The sequence below is a fragment of the Arachis duranensis genome, chromosome 1 (genome assembly GCF_000817695.3).
Source record: "Arachis duranensis cultivar V14167 chromosome 1, aradu.V14167.gnm2.J7QH, whole genome shotgun sequence".
Lineage (NCBI taxonomy): Eukaryota > Viridiplantae > Streptophyta > Magnoliopsida > Fabales > Fabaceae > Arachis > Arachis duranensis.
This window is the reverse complement of record NC_029772.3, coordinates 86699182-86713581: the sequence shown is the minus strand read 5'-3', so window position 1 is coordinate 86713581 and position 14400 is coordinate 86699182. Positions and strand designations below refer to the sequence as shown.

Here is a 14400-nt window from a genome sequence, read left to right as displayed (position 1 = left end):
TGGGTTAGTGAGAAGCGAATCATTCCGGAGGTTGGCTTCCAACTTGGTAAGAATGAACACCCTGAGATCAACAGGGAAATCAACAACAGAGGATGGGCACTCTTATGCAACCCACCAAGGAAGGTGGTGGAGAGCTTGGTTAGAGAATTCTATGCCAATACAGTGGCTCAACCTGGGCAACCTTATGGCTATCTTAGATATGTTAGGCGAAAAGCTATTGATTATAGCCCCTCCAACATAGAAAGGATGCTAATGGTAAAGCAAACAAACTCCACCCAGAACTACGAAGAAAGGGTGAAGCAACAAGACCCAGGATTTGATGAAATACTCAATGAAATATGTGTGCTGAATGTGTAGTGAAATATTTATGCCCCCAAGCTAGAGGGTGGCTGGACTTTGTGATAAGGTCTCTCAACCCCACATCCAACGCTTCAGAGGTGACTAAGGAGAGAGCTGTGCTCATATACAGCATAATGAAGGGAGAAAATGTCAATGTTGCGGAATTAATTGCCAACAACATCAATAGGGTGTTGAAAAGTACCAAGGATAGCTCAAGGTTGGCATTTCCCAACATCATTCAAAGGCTATGTGATGAGGCAAGGGTTGAGAAGATCATTGGCAAGGTGCTAGTGGAACAAGAGAAGCCTATAACTGCCAAGAAGATGTCCAAAGTGGTGTCTGCCAACCTTCTTCAAAGAGCAAGAAAGCATAAAGCTCATGCCCATGTACCACAAGGGCCACCACACCAAGAAGGGGAGGATGAAGATCAACCACAATACTTGGCACTACCACCACCAATTCAACAATTTCCTAAAGAATTCAACTAGGAGCAATTGCAAAGAGACATACACCAAATGAGAGGAGATATACACCACCTGAGAGAGGATGTCAACCAACTCAAGGAAAAACAACAACATTAGGACCAAATGAATGAGAACATACAATAACTCCAAGGAAGTATGGAACACATGAAGGATCAGCAAGAATATTTCAACTGGGGTGAAATGCAAGACAACCTCCGAATAATCATAGAACAACAACAAAACTAACTAGTGAACCTTGCTGAGTTTAGGCATCTTTATGAACCCAAAACCATAGCAAGAGGACATATGATGGCTACGTACAAACAAAATTGAGCTATCTGTGTAATGTAGTAGCCAACATGAACCCCAACTACCCAACATAGATGCAAAAGATGGAGGAACTCAGTGCAAGGTAAGAAGAAATTACATACCAGCATAAAGAAAGTGTAAAGGCCTACATGAGAAGGCTGGGATTTTGGAAGGCCAAGGACACAAAGGCGCAAGAAGGATCCTCCTAGAAGGATGATGATGACTCCTCCTCCTCCAAGAAGAAAGACAAAGGAAAAGGGCCAATGAACTGAAGCTGCTCAAGGTTGTTGAGTCCCATGGTTGACATTTCTAAATTCTCAATTTCTGTTTGATTTCTTTATGTTTTATTTCCTTATGTTTAATAATAGTTGCAATGTTAGGATAGTTTATGTTTAATGTTTAATTTCCTCATGTCTTGAAGTCTTTTATGAGTCCTTTATGCTTACAAGAAAGAAAATGCAATGTTGTTTAAAGTCTCATGATCATCAATAAAAGAATAGTTTGTTCCTATAAGAGTCCATGGTGAAGTTATGCAAAAACAAGAGTAAAAGAGACTAAGACCAAGTGAGAGCATTCAAAATTAAGAGATAAGGAACTAAGTATAGGACCCTGGATGAACTTGAAAAGAAATAAGTCATGATAAGCAACTATACTTGGAGGGTATGACAAGTAGAGGCTAAGGATGTCCCTTGAATATCCATAGAACCAAGAAGTAGTGAGCAATAAAGACCCAAGGCTCTGAGCATCAACTACTAGGATGAAAGGAAAAACTAAATAGCTTAAAAGAGTTAGAAATCTTAGTAGATGCTTGTGGTGAAGATGTGTCAAGAAGAGAGACCTGGACAAGTAAATTCCTAGGGGTGTTTCAACACCTAGTACCCTAAAACTAACTGGTTTAGGAGTGCTAATTGAAAGCCTACCCTAAGAGTTGTCTTGAGACAAAACACTTAGAGTCGTGGTTAATTGAAAATAAAAGTGAAAAAGAAAGAACAACCAAAAAGAAAGAAGAAACAATCCTTGCTACTTCAAGGTGACAATCAATAGAAAGGGAGCCTAAGGCAAACACTTGGAAGAATATTCAAGAGTCTAGGAGTTCATCATAACATCAAATCAATAAGATTCATCTATGAGTTAACACTTAGTCCTATCTTTGGTAGTGAATGTTTCTCTTTAAGGTCAAGTTTCAATCCAATTAAAGATTACTCACATACGTTGATTTGCTTGGGACAAGCAAAGCGTAAGTTTGGTGTTGTGAATGACTTGCATCATTTACCCTTTTTTCTTATTTAAAAAGGACCATAAAAGAGCATAATCTCATTTTATGATTGTAATTCATAAACTAATTAATGAATATGATGGTACATTGCTTTTGAAATGGGTTTGTGCGGAATTTCAGGTGAAAAGAACAACAAAAAGGGAAGAAAACAACAAAATAAAGTTGGGCGTGTGAAACCGGCGTGCCACTTTGAACAAACGCCATGAAAGTATGAGGGCGTGGCACGCCAGGAGCTAGTCATGGCATGCCAGTAATGATTTCCAGAAAGGATCCTCAAAGTTTACATGGGCGTGGTACGCCAGCATCATTTTCTAGAGAGCAATGTTGAAGGCTACAAAGGGGGCGTGGTACGCCAAGTCCATCACAACCACTTGGGCATGCCACTTGTTATCGAAGGCGTGGGACGCCAGCTCTAACCCATCGCTTGGGCGTGCCACTTGAAGATCCAGGCGTGGCACACCAAGCTAGAAGAACCACCTTAAGGTGGGCGTGCCACTTGAGCATCAAGGCGTGGCACGCCAGTTCACGTTTCTAGAAGAGAGATTGATGACCTAAACACTTGGGCGTGCCACTTGAGGACCCAAGCGTGGCACACCAAGCTTGAAGGGACACACCAATATGGACATGCCACTTGAACGCCAGGGCATGGCACGCTAGTACAACTTTCCAGAGAAGGAGGTAGTGGGTCAAACATATGGGCGTGCCACTTGGTATTGAAGGCGTGGCACACCAACTACCACTTCCCACTTGGGTGTGCCACTTGAGCCTCAGACATGGCACACTAGCATTATCAATTAAGAAGAAGACATGGGTGTGCCACTTGAGCTTCAAGGCGTGGCACGCCAAGACTAGGAGGCCATGGGCGTGCCACTTGAGTTTTGGGCGTGGTACGCCAACGAAGGAACCAAGCACACATAATGTGCGTGGCACGCCAGACCCTGGGCGTGCCACGCTAGTTCAACTTTCCAGAGAGGAGAAGAAGAAGGAAAAGGCCTAGGTGTGCCACTTGGGGTCGAAGGCGTGGCACGCCAGGCTAACCAAGGTTAAAAAGACCCTGGGTGTGCCACTTGGGCTCGAAGGCATGGCACGCCAAAGAGTTTAGCACATGGAGCGTGCCACTTGGGGAGCTGGGCATGGCACGCCAAGCCAAAACCAGTGGCTAGGCGTGGCACGCCACTCAAGCGCCAGTCACATGTCAAGCTTGGAGAGTCAGGTTTTTGGAGTTTTTATTTCCCTCCAGTTGTAATTTTCTTTTCTCTTTTGTAGTTTCTTAATTCTAGTGCTAGGAGTAGTATAAATGACATTTGAAAGCACTGAGAAGGGGTTGTTGATTAGTAGTTTTGTTCAAGCATAGTTAGATTTACTTTTCACATCATCTCTTCCATGACTTGTACTTTTCTCTTAAGCTATGAGTAGCTAAATTCGCTTTCATTGAGAAAGGGAGCTCTGTTGTACTTGATGGATTAATGATAGTGAATTTCTTCTTCTCTTCATCTTCTCTTTGATTTGCTAGAAGGAATTTTATTTTAATGTTAGTGTTCAATCATCTTGGGAAAGAGGTTGAATGCAAAATGGGTTTCATGGGAACCATGGAAAAGGAAACATGAAACCATGCTTGAAATCTCTTCTCACACTTGAGTAGAATATGGGTTTTGATGATTGGATATGGTGACATATAATCCACCCACTATTTGGATCTATGAGGATATGTGGTATAATCAGGGACCAAGCATATCTCTCTTCATGAGCAATTAGACCAAGGAATTGGCTGATTATCAAGATTTGAGAGAATGAGTCACCAAGGAATTGGAGCTCAATCAATCATGATTTCCAAGAGGTCAATGAGTTGCATGATTGAAGATAAGATGAGCTGGATTTAATCCAAAGAGAACAACATCTCCTGATCTCAATGAATTTCCCCTATTCTTATCTTTCACATTCTTTATAGCTTTCTTTACATTCTGTTAAGCCCCATTCCCATTTACAATTAAGTCGTTTTTGTTTATGCACTTTACATTATTGTCATTCCATTTTCTGCATTTTATTGCTTCTCTTTACTTTTGAGTCATTTACTTTCCTGCTTATTTACAATTCTGCAATCACACTCTTTGTGGATACGATCCCACCCCACTGTGGGTTATTACTTGATGCCAGGGCATTTAGGCCAGTTTCACTGACCTTTTCTTTACTATTTTAGGGCAGTTTCATGCATTTTCTTAGAGAATAAGGCAAGTTTTGGATGAAAATACACTCATACCTTAATTCAAACAACTATTGTGAATTTTACATGATTTCATGAGGATTTTGCAAGAATTGAATGACAAATTGATGATGCATAATCTCATAACTTTGACTAGAGCTTTGATGCACTTTATTTGCTTAATTTCAAGACAAAGGAAGCAAGGAAGAGTCACGTTAGTAGCCACGTTAACCTAGTTAACGTGACCACTAACGTGTAATGGGAAAGAGCTTGCAACGTTAATGAGAAAAGTGATCACCAATAACGCCTGCGAAGCTATCATAAGCCCACATTAATTGCCACGTTAACTAGATTAACGTGGTAGTTAACGTGGAGACAAAGAAAACTCCAACGTTAGTGGTAAACGTGAACACCACTAACGCTCCAAAATGTGGCAATGAACCACGTTAAGAGTCACGTTAACTTAGTTAACGTGAACTCTAACGTGGAAGAGGGGAACAGTGCTAACGTTAGTGACACTCACCTTTGTCACTAACGTTGGATCAAACTAGCATTGCCCACGTTAGTGGTCACGTTAAAACCAATAATGTGAAAGTTAACGTGGAGCTAACATTGATGTGCCAACATTAGTGACACTCACCTTTGTCACCAACGTTGGAGATGGCATTCACTACCACGTTAACCTAGTTAACGCGAGCTCTAACGTGGAGAGTAGGGGCACTTGGAGCGTTAGTGACAAAGGTAAGTGTCACTAATGCTCTCGAAGATGAGGCATACCCACGTTAAGAGCCACGTTAGTTACATTAACGTAAACTCTAACGTAGGGACAAGGGGCACAAGGCAACGTTATTGGGAAAGGTGAGTCCCAATGACGCTCGCGAAGGTTTATAAGGCAACGTTAGTGGTCACGTTAGTGCCACTAACGTTGGAGTTAACGTGGGTTATATGGGGTTGGAACGTTAGTGAAAAAGGTGATTGCCACTAATGTTCTCGAACCCACAATGTCACTTAACGTTAACTTCACTAACGCCCATGCCTAATTCATATTTTTTTGCAAGCTGAGTGATAAACCCATATTTTATGATATATTTTGTGCTTAATCTGAGTGATTTATTCAATCCTTCACCCACTTATTCATATTAATTGCATAGTTTTACTTTCCCTTCCTTATTATGTGATGTATGTGAAAAACATGTTTCCCATATTTTAAGATTAATTATTTTAATTACCTTTATTTCCATTCGATGCCATGATTAGTGTGTTGAGTAGTTTCAGATCTTCTAAGGCAGGAATGACTTAAAGGATGGAAAAGGAAACATACAAAAATGGAAGGAAAGCATAAAACGGAGTTTTGGAGAAACTGGCATCCACGCGACCGCATGGACGATGCGGCCGCATGCCAAGCGCGAAAAGGCGGCGACACGGCCGCATGGCTGATGCGACCGCGCGCCTAACGAAGAACACCTATGACGCGGCCGCATGACTGACGCGACCACGCGACAAGGAAAACTCCAATTAACGCCACTATTTTTATAAAATTCTTGACTAGCAAAAATCCTAACGTCATTGAGCCCACTAAAGATTGTAACTGCTTCAACTCAAGATCTAAGGCCCACATCCAAGACTTGAAGAACTCACTAGAAGATCAAGAGAAGTAGTATATATAGGAGTAGTTTTGAACTATAGAGAAGCTTGGCACTTTGGATAACTACCTTTTATATATTTACTTTTCTACACTTTTAGCTAAGGATGTATTCTTTTCTGCCATTTCCATTTCTAGAGCTATCAACAACTAAACCCCTTTAATTGGGTTAGGGAGCTCTGTTGTAATATGATGGATCAATTATAGTTTTCATTCTCTTCTTCTTTCTTCTCTTTTGATGTACTAGAAAGCTTTCGATCTTAATTCAATTGGTTAGTTGTCTTGGAAAAGAAACTCTCCATAATTGGATCTCCTCTGAGCCTTGGAAAAGGGATGAGGAGATCATGTTAGAATTGCTTTCTCATGTTGGACCAAATTGGGGTCTGGGCGGATATAGTGACATGTAATCCTCCCAACACTTTGATTTGGAAATACATGTGGTATAATCAGTGACTATACTTCATCTCTTCCCATGAGCCATTAAATCAAGGAATTGGGCAACTGTTCAAGCATAGAGAGATTGGGTTGCCAAGGAATTGGAACCCAATCACTTAAGATTGCCAAGGAGATCAATAGATGCTTTGATTGAGGAAGAGATGAAAATGAATTTGATCCAGAGAATACAACATATCCTGAGCCCAATGAATTCCCCATTTCTGATCTTACACATTCTCTTTACTTTCTGCCATTTATTTACATGCTCATTTCCCCAAATCCCCGTATAAGATTCTACACTTTATTTTCTGCTATTTACTTTCCCGCGATTTAATTTTTTGCAATTCTCAAACTACATTCTGTTTAGCTCAACTAGCATATTCTTCCAACTAAAGTTGCTTGAGCAATCAATCCCTGTGGGATTCGACCTCACTCTATTGTGAGTTTTTACTTGACAATAATTCGGTATACTTGCCGAAGGAAAATTTGTTGAGAGACAAGTTTTCATGCATCAAATTTATGGCGCCGTTGCCGGGGATTGATTTTGTATCAACAATGATTAAGATGGAAGTTCACTAGATTGAGCATTTTTCTTTTGTTTGTTTACTTTATTCAGTTGTTTATCTTCAGTTTGTTTCATTTCTTCCTCATCCCCTATACCCCCTCTGTTTTCTTTCTTTCTTTATTATTATTTATAATTCTGCTCACTAACCCCCTAACTGTTTGATAATTGGCACCACTCACACTAACAATCACTCTAACAAGAATAACCTCTTCATTTTATCTCTTACTGTGTGTTTTTTTAGTTGTATGATAGGGAGAAGAGGGGGAGCTTCAACTTCCTTCGATTCAGAACCTGAAAGAACACACCGGAGACTAAGGAGGGAAGCAAGAGGGAAAGAAGTTGTTGGTGTTGAGGAAGAGGAAGAGTATTTTGAAACCAACATGGAGGAGAATTTGGAAAACAATCATGATGGAGAAGCTCACAACCTTGCTAGAGAAGGCCCTGCAAACCATGCTGGGCAGGAAAGGAGAGTTCTTGGCTCCTACATCAATCCAAATCCAGGAAACTGTGGAAGTAGCATGCAAAAGCCCACCATACATGCCAACAACTTTGAATTAAAACCCCAGCTAATCACCCTTGTTCAGAACAATTTCTCATTTGAAGGAAGTGCTCAAGAAGACCCCAATCAACATCTAACCACCTTCCTGAGATTTTGTGACACTGTGAAGTCTAATTGAGTCCACCCGGATGTCTATAGGCTACTTTTGTTCCCTTTTTCACTCAGGAACAAAGCATCCATGTGGCTTGAATCCTTTCCAAAGGAGAGCTAGACAAATTGGGAAAATGTGGTGAACAAGTTTTTGGCAAGATTCTACCCTCCTCAAAGAATTAACAGGCTGAGAGCTGAGGTGCAAACCTTCAGGCAACAAGATGGTGAGACTCTCTATGAGGCATGGGAGAGGTTCAAGGACTTAACAAGAAGATGCCCACCAGATATGTTTAATGAATGGGTTCAACTTCACATTTTCTATGAAGGTATTTCTTATGAGTCAAAGAAGGCTGTAGACCATTCATCAGGGGGGCTCTCTAAACAAGAAGAAAACCATTGAAGAAGCCATAGATGTCATTGAAACAGTAGCTGAAAAGGACTACTTCTATGCCTCTGAAAGAAGCAATACTTGAGGAGTAATGGAGCTGAACCACATGGATGCATTGCTAGCTCAAAATAAGATGATTACCAAGCAGCTAGCAGATCTTACCAAGAAGGTGGAGGAAAACCAAGTTACAGCAGTCGTCACTTCATCACCAGCTCAAGAAGGAGTGAATATAGGAGAAGAAGGTAACTGGGAACAAGCCAACTATGTTGGAAACTCACCTAGACAAATCCATGATCCATACTCCAAAACTTACAACTCTGGATGGAGAAATCACCCCAACTTTGTGTGGGGAAATCAACAAGACCAAGGCCAAGACCAAAGATACCACAACCACAACCCCAACAATAATGCAACTCACCAACATCCCTCACAGAGGTCCTATCAACAACCACCTAATCCCAACCCACTATCACTATCTGAGGATAGAATTTCAAAGATTGAGACTCTACTTGAAGACATATGTAGAAAAATCCAACACAATAAGGTGTTTAAGGAGGAAGTGCGAGCCAATATCAAAAACCAAGGAGAAAACATCAAGAAACTGGAGTCTCAAGTAGGGTATCTAGCTCAACAAATTCCCAAACCGACTGATGGTTTTCCAAGTGACACAGAGAAGAACCCAAGAGGAGAAACAAAGAATGTAAGGTGGGAAGAATGTAAGATGATCACCACAAGTGATGAGAGGAGTATGGAGGAAGTAGAACACCTCCAAGATAGTCCAAAGGAAAATCATGAAGAAAGAAACTCTGCACCTCAACTCACACTCAAGGAAGAGCTGAAGGAGAGGGAGATACTGAACCCATATGCACCCTTCCCCCACAAGCTTAAGGGTGGTGTAGCAGGGAGAATGTATTCAAGGTTCCTCGACATGTTTGCATCTCTTGATGTAAATATACCATTCATTAAGGCCCTCTAGCAAATGCCCTCCTACATCAAGTATATAAAGGAGCTACTAGCCAGAAAAACTTCATTGAAGGGTGGACAAACAATAAAGATGAACAGAGATTGCAGTGCTCTCATTCAAATAGAGCCACCCACAAAGAAGAAGGATCCAGGGATCGTGGAGTTTCCACATTTCCTGTGCTATAGGAGAGACAATGATTGATAAGGGGCTCTGTGACCTGGGAGCGAGTATCAACTTAATGCCTCTATCCCTCATGAAAAAGCTTCAAATTAATGAGCTAACACCCATAGATGTAATCATCAAACTGGCTGACAAAACCCAAAAGCATGCATTATGAGTGGTTGAGAATGTGCTAGTGAAGGTTGGGAACTACTTCCTCCCCACAGATTTTGTCATCCTCGAAATGGATGAGAATCCTATTAACCCCATCATTCTGGGAAGGCCATTCTTAGCCACAGCCAGAGCAGTTATAGATGTGGAGCGAGAAGAGCTAGTATTGAGAATACATGATGAGTAGCTCACCTTCAATGTTTTCAAAATCTCACAAGAAGCAAATCATGATAACAAAGAGCTGAATGAGGAGTCAAACAAGGGAGCTCAATCACTACCCCTAAGAACTCCTGTGGCTAACAACCAATGTGATCAGAAGGAGCAACAACCAAGTGCAATCCAAAAGGAACCAGACCCACCAGAGTCATATGAAATAGGCAACAAAACTATTCTCAACGAGGAAACCACAAGGAACAAATTGACATCATGGGACACAAGAAAAAAGGTCCCAAGGGGATGGAAAAACAAGAAAATCCCTACAGAAGATTTCTCGCCAGAAGATGAAGTGGTCTCTACATACTTTCCATCTATACCACCTCACCTCCCCACTATTCCATCTCAGCTGCCTCCAGTGTACACCATCAACAAAATTGTATCCTTAGAAGATGTGGAACTTGTCAACAAAGCCAATGGAAACAGATTCACTGCAAGGGGGGAAGATTTTAAGCACTACCAACCACCTTGACAAAGACCAAACGTCAAGCTAATGACGCTAAAGAAGTGCTTCATGGGAGGCAACCCATGTTCTATACCCTCTCTCTTTAATCTCTAATAGTAGTAATAAAGCAAATTTCATAGATTTTTAAATCAATTTTGAAAACCAATATAAGACCCCTTATATGCAGCATATAGCACATGCTAAGTTTGGTGTTCAAGGCACATTAAGAGGGCTTGAACACACTTCATGATGAGAGATTATTTCCGAATCTTGTTGCACCATATGATCACAAACAAGTTTGGTGTACCAACGTTGCATGCATGGAAAATTTAGTGGTTAATTGATTTACATTCATAAAAAGCATTTAGTATTTAAAAACAAAAGAAAAAGATTTTTTTTTCTAGTAGCTAGTTCACACCTTAAGTCTTCCCACCAAAATTTTCAATTAACCATTTGCATTCCTTTTGTCTTGTATAGGAAATCAAAAAGGGAATTGATGGTACTTGATAGGACAATCAAAGAAGGGAGATTCGGCCATTATACCAAGGAAACCTCACACTTGTCTTCAATAGGAGTATCTTTGAAAGTGTTGTCATGCAACATTGGGAGTTGGATAGCTTTGGAGACTGAACCAAAACCCTCATAAAAGGGGTGATCCTCGTGCTCATCCAATGGCAAACCCCAACCGTCCGTCACTAAACCAACACCATCAATCCACACCGTTCAAACACCCATCACTCTTCTATATAAATGATCCCACTCTACAACCTCTCCGTACACACTTCTTACTCTCATTCCTCTCCCTTCTTTCTCTCGGACACACACATTTCATCATCCACCAAAATTCTCATACACACCCTCCTAGCCATCTTGTGAGTAACAAACACATTAACTATCTTGCATGGCATCATCAAGCTCCAAGAGACGAAAAGGGAAAAAAACCTATGGAGTAGCCTCCTTTTGATGAAAAAAATTTAGAACCTTTTACCATGCACTACAATTTGGGTGGATGGCTGACAAAGAAATCATATATGAATTAGGCTTTCTAGTCACACAAACTGAATGTCCGAAATTCACAGAGAAGGTGGAAAAACGTCGATGGGAACTCCTCACCGATCCGATTACAAGGGTGAACACAACTCTGGTAAGAGAGTTCTATGCAAATGCAGTTGAGGCAGATGAATCCTACACAAGTTTTGTGAGATGGGTCATGGTGGATTTTAGTCCCATGAGCATCATGAGATTGCTAAAGCTGCGAACCATACCCTTTGCAGAAGAGAGCTATCACTCAAGAATGGATAACAACCCCAACCACGAGCAGATTATAAAAGATATCTGTGTGCAAGGAGTAGATTGGGACAGAGACCCCAATGGAAAACCCAGATTTATAAAAAGAGGAGACCTCCTTCCTGAGGCTAAGGGTTGGTTTGAAATTGTAAGGAGATCCATCCTCCCAGCCAGAAACAACTCAGAGGTAAACCTTAAGAGAGCAACAATGGTGCAATGCATAATGAAGGGAGGAGAAATCAAGGTTCATGAACTCATAGCCCAAGGCATTCGGAAGCTTGCTGAGAAGGGTGATTCTGGAGGAAGGTTGGGCTATCCCAGCACTATTCTCCGTCTTTGCAACAAGGCTAGGGTGGTGTTCGAGGATGGAAACCCCGAGTGGATAAAGGTTGGCCTTCCAATCACTTATCGTCGGATGCATGTTGTCGTAACTCCCTTACATCAACGAAGGGTAAGAAAGAGGCCAGCCCATCAAGCTGAGGAAAGACAACATCCACGGGAGCAAGCCCCAACCACTTTAGGCATGCATCAATTACAATAGGCTATTGATACCTTATCTAGGCAATACTTGGAGAATCAAGGTGCATAATGATGCACGAAGACTTGTCTCTCAACAAATTTCCCTATATCGAATTATCGTCAAGTAAAAACTCATAATAGAGTGAGGTCAAATCCACAGGGATTAACAGATTAAGCAATCAATGGTTAATTAATTATCCTAGTTAGACGAATCATATTGGAGTGATAAGTAACAAGGAAATGTAAATGGCATAAAAGTAAAGAAAGCAATAAAGTGCAGAAAAGTAAAATGGCTAGAAAAGTAAATGTAAGAACTAAAAATAAAATGAACATTGGGATCAAGAGATATTGCAATCCTCCGGATTAAGTTCATTCTCATCTCTTCCTCAATCAATGCATTCATTGATCTCCTTGGCAATCTTAAGTGATTGGATCCCAATTCCTTGGGAATCTAATCTCTTTAAGCTTGAACAATTGCCTAATTCTTTGATTTAATTGCTCATGGGAAGAGATGAAGTGTGGTCACTGATTATACCACATGTATTTCCAAATCAAAGTGTTGGGAGGATTACATGTCACTATATCCGCCCAAACCCCAATTTGGTCCAACATGAGAAAGCATTTCTAGCATGATCTCCTCATCCCTTTTCCAAGGCTCAGAGGAGATCCAAGTATGGAGAGTTTCTTTTCCAAGACAACTAACCAATTGGATGAAGATCGAAAGCTTTCTAGTACAATTAAGAAGAAAGAAAGAAGAAGAAGAATAAGAACTACAATTGATCCATTAAATCACAATAGAGCTCACTAACCCAATGAAAAGAGTTAGTTGATCATTGCTCTACCAAAATAGAAAAGAAAGAAAGTGCAGAAAAGTAAAGATGAAGATTAAAAGTAACATTGAAACTTCCAAATTCATAAATGAAAAGTACAAAGAAAAGAAAGAGAAGGAAAAGTGTGTGAGGGGAGGGAGTCCGAAGACCCCTCTTCAATCCCCAATTCCAGAATCCCCGTCTAGCCTACTTTCAAAGTAAAAACTAAAGCCTTTAAATAGGCTCTCCTAAATTACAAAATGAAATTAAAAGCAAATTACAATTAAATGAAAAGTCCTACTCTAGATGCTTCTTGTGGCCTTCGATTGGTTGACACTTGTGGGCTTGCTTCCTTGAGGTTGGGTGGTCCTTGAAGAGAAGTGAATAAAGTTAGGGTCCAGATGCTTAGCGTTAATGCTGCCGTTAGCCACACTAACGCTACAAGTGTGGCGTTAGTGCTAAAGTTATTGTGGCTAACGTTGCACTTGCTACCCATTTGGTGTTTTTGGGGCTTAAAAGATGCCTCTTGTTTGTGCTCTAATTTCATGCTCACTATAGACTATTATATATCTTTGGAAAGCTCTAAATGTCAGCTTTCTAAAGCAACTAGAATCACCTCAATTGGACCTCTGTAACCAAGTTATGCTCCTTTGAAGTGGACAAGGTTGCTGGCATAGTCGCTAGCGTTATTGGAAAAGTTGAGTCATAATAACGCTAGCTATCAGGGCTTAATATTGCCAGGGTACGCTTTTTGGCCTTATTTTTAGTATGTTTTTAGTATGTTTTAGTTAGTTTTTATTATATTTTTATTAGTTTTTAGTTAAAATTCACTTTTCTGGACTTTACTATGAGTTTGTGTGTTTTTCTGTGATTTCAGGTATTTTCTGGCTGAAATTGAGGGACCTGAGCAAAAATCTGATTCAGAGACTAAAAAGGACTGCAGATGCTGTTGGATTCTGACCTCCCTGCACTCGAAGTGAAGTTTTTGGAGCTACAGAATCTCAATTGACGCGCTCTCAACGGCGTTGGAAAGTAGACATCCTGGGCTTTCCAGCAATATATAATAGTCCATACTTTGCCCGAGATTTGATGGCCCAAACCGGCGTTCCAAATCAGCTCAAAACTGCCCGGCGTTAAACGCCGGAACTGGTACAAGAATGGGAGTTAAACGCCCAAACTAGCACAAAAGCTGGCGTTTAACTCCAAGAAGAGTCTCTACATGAAAATGCTTCAATGCTCAGCCCAAGCACACACCAAGTGGGACCGGAAGTGGATTTTTATGTAATTTACTCATCTTTGTAAACCTTAAGCTACTAGTTCTCTATAAGTAGGACCTTTTGCTATTGTATTTTCATATTTTGATCACTTTAGATCTTAGATCAGATCTTGGTTCTTCTGGTTCCCTCTCTGGGCCCGAAGCCAATGATCACTTTTGTTCTTATGTATTTTCAACGGTGGAGTTTCTACACACCATAGATTAAGATGTGGAGCTCTGATGTACCTCGAGTATTAATGCAATTACTATTGTTCTTCTATTCAATTCAGCTTATTCTTGTTCTAAGATAT

The 14400-nt window shown here is 40.7% G+C and overlaps 1 non-coding gene across 1 annotated transcript; it reads right to left on the bottom strand.

Moving 5' to 3' along the window:
* Nucleotides 1-8063: 8063 nt before the first annotated feature.
* Nucleotides 8064-8171, bottom strand: LOC127742918 (small nucleolar RNA R71). Its single transcript, XR_008004272.1, has one exon. It is a non-coding gene; the product is annotated as a small nucleolar RNA R71 (small nucleolar RNA).
* Nucleotides 8172-14400: the final 6229 nt, after the last annotated feature.